Here is a 3,472-nt window from a genome sequence, read left to right as displayed (position 1 = left end):
ATCCTGATCCTCTCTCAGGCTTTATGGGGATTGAATATTGGGATCCAAATGTCACAATTTCCACTCCCCAGACCTAAACCACCTCTTCAAAATAATGGTAGCAGTAATTTTTATGCAATATCCACATTTAAGATGGGAATCAGTGATGATGAGTGGAAAAGACTACAGAAGGCTCTGGACTGGCCTGGTATATGATTAGTTATATACATTTCCCTTTTGAGCTAAATCGCTACACTCAATGGGAGGTTTTGAAAGCCCATTAAATCGTTTTGAGAATCAACTTTTTACAAAGTAAGTTTGAAAGGATTCAGCATTAATTTTTAGAAGATTGCCAAACTTAAAAAAAAAAAAAAAAAAGTAGAATATGGACCCCACTGACTTTCATTATATGGACAAAGACAACTGACTATTGTGTGTGTGTGTGTTCTGCAAAAGAAAGAAAGTCATAAAGGTTTGAAATGACATGAAGGTGTGTAAATGGGTGATTTTAGGTGAACTATTCCTTGTTTGCCAGTATGCTTCTTGGGGCTTCTATTTAAGAAATGAATAAAGAAACTAGTCTATGTAGCAAATTTAGCTCAAAGGGAAATGTATATAAATAATTACAATTAATTATGATTAATTACAATTACTTATATCAGCTGCCAGTAGTAACTGTAGCAGAATCAATTTTCCATCAACTAATCTGTTCGCTCAGCGAACATTCAGTATAATCTTTATATCAACTCTAAGAAATTATATTTTCTTGGCCACAGAAAATAACTTTCTTAAAGTACCATTGCATTAGAGCATGTAGCTCGAATCGGAATCGTAAAGGGACATTAATTTGCAAGGCAGAATCAGAATCAAAACTCATGTAATATGTGCACAACAGTTTATTAACGAAGGACTAACACATAACTAATCTAAACAAACAAACATGAAATCACTCATACATGGGGGAATGGTCAGTGAGAAGCAGTTAGAGAGAGAGAGAAGGAAATGAAACTATGAAAAAAAGTCAGTTAACCACCTGCTGTGAAACCATCAGTGCTGTCTACAGCTTATACTAAACCTCTGTATGTTTAGTTAAGTGTACGATACTTGCATTGCCTTGGTCGTCGAACAAGTGTCCAAATGCAGTCTCTGAAAGTCTTGGTGGTTTGAAGCAGTGGTGGTTTTGGAATTGCAATCACATTCTTCCGGGTCTGAAGAGTGATGAATTCCAAAGATGTCCTGACTCGTTGGTGACTGGGAGTTTCTTCCCATGTGAAAAGTGAAGAAGAACCAAGAGCTGAGAGGGACCCAGCTGAAGTCCTGTGATCTTTGAGGAATGGAAAGACAAGGCCGCAAGGCCTGGCGCACGCTTAGGGAAGTCCTGAAGAGTTCTAGCTCATCTTCTTAGGTTCTCCAAGAACCACTGACTGACTGAGGCGAGTCATGAAGATGAATTCCAGGGTTAGGTCGAACTGTCTGGCTCTTTGTGGTCGAGAGCCACAGCTCTGTATGTTGGGCCTGTCGGGCCCGCCGGGCACGCCCTGTGCTGGCTCCGGCTCCCCGTGGGTTCCTCCACACGGGCAGCAATCGGAAGATGTTGCAGACGAGTGAGAAAGTGAAGAAGAGAAGGAAGAGAGAGGGGTCGATGCCTTTAAACTCTCTGGAGGCTGTGCCTCCAGGAGGTCCATGAACCAATGGTAACTTTCACCTTTGGAGAGAAAGTTTACGACTCTTTGTCTGTGAGCATGGTAATTTGCATATGTAATTCGATTGGGTGTTGATGCAAAAACTACTAAGGTTTCTTAAAACACTAACATGTTGCAAAGGTATCAACATCTAATTTACACCATCTTTTAGATCATTAAAATACGAACTCAAAGAGTCCAAGCATGACATAGGTGGGTTATACTACTAGTCATCTATCATAATACATGCATAAAACAGTAGAAAGACAAATACAAATACAACAGACAAAATTAAAATACATTGCAGTGATACTGTACACAATAACCTGGGCTATGTGTGATAGGAAGGTCAAAGAAAGGTTTGTCTGTGAATGAATAGGAAGGAGTCTATCTCTATAGGCATTGTGTCTTTCCTATGGCAAATGTAGCATGGGCAGATGTGCATTCCTTGAAGCAATAAAACCTGTGGTATCAGATCGTTGTCCTGGCAACTGAGCCCTTTTGGGGTGTTAGTTGCTTTGGGGGGGGTTTGTCTCCAGAGCTCCAGCATGTAGCTGGCCTGTTGTGTTTAAAGACTATTTGTTAAATGTAACAATTAATGTATGTCTGATTGGTCCAGACGCTACATCTAATATAAGTTTGCCTTTTTTTAGATTTAAAAAGAATGGACCTCCAGACTCCTCGTACAGGTGGACCCCTGATGGCTGTGGAGTTGAAAAATAATATCATTATTCATTGGAAGTCACATGGTGTTCCTTTGCGATTTAGTGAAATGCTCATTACCGAACTTCATTATATCAACAACGTTATAGATGAAATAGCTGGTGCAGTAATTGTCTTCACATTCAACGCCCACCGCGCCACCCATTAACTTTTTACGTGCATGAAGTGGTCAAAATCCGTCAGTCTGTTGTTGCACTGCTGAGTCGTGCACCAGAGACCACCGTCATCATCAAGTCTGGAAACACTGCAGGAAGAAAGGTACACTTGGTCACTTCAAATCCTGCTTTGTTTTCAAATAATTTTCTATCGTGCTTTCTCACGGTAATGTTTACTTTCACCTACAGAATTAGATTAGGTTTAGCAGAATGTCTGAGCTCTTTTTTCAAAGAGCCTGCTAGAGACTTAAGGGATATAAGTCTTCTAAAGAAAAATGAAAAGAAAAAAACAATAATTACCATTAATTTTCTTGGCCATTCTGCTATAAATAGTATTGCTCAATAAAAGCAAGAAATACAGATATCAGTTCTTTTTATGGCAGTAGAGGTAAATCATGTGATGGACATACAGAGCTATATGTGCCGGGAACACACTTCCTTTAACTTTAAGGGAAGGGCTTTCCTTTAAAGTTAAAGTTCTTCACTTGAGTTCAAGATGGTCTCTACAACCCTACCTGAGAGACCAGAGTTCAGGAGCTGATCCCTGTCAGGGGCCAGACCCACAATTTCCACATCTCTGGCTGGAGGTGCTATATTGTTCCCCAGCTTGCACTAGAAGGTCTCACCTGATAGGAATCTCCTATAGGGGGCTACAGTGGGGGGAAAAATTATTTGATCCCCTGCTGATTTTTTTGCCCACTGACAAAGAAATGATCGGTCTATAATTTTAATGGTAGGTTTATTTTAACAGTAGGAGACAGAATAACAACAACAACAAAAAAAATCCATAAAAACACATTTTAATGAGTGAAACAAGTATTTGATCCCCTATCAGTCAGCAAGATTTCGGGCTCCCAGGTTTCTTTTATACAGGTAACAAGCTGAGATTAGGGAGTGCTCCTAATCTCAGTTTGGTACCCGTATAAAAGACAC

The sequence above is a fragment of the Labeo rohita genome, unplaced genomic scaffold (genome assembly GCF_022985175.1).
Source record: "Labeo rohita strain BAU-BD-2019 unplaced genomic scaffold, IGBB_LRoh.1.0 scaffold_339, whole genome shotgun sequence".
NCBI lineage: Eukaryota > Metazoa > Chordata > Actinopteri > Cypriniformes > Cyprinidae > Labeo > Labeo rohita.
This window is presented reverse-complemented; position numbering follows the sequence as displayed.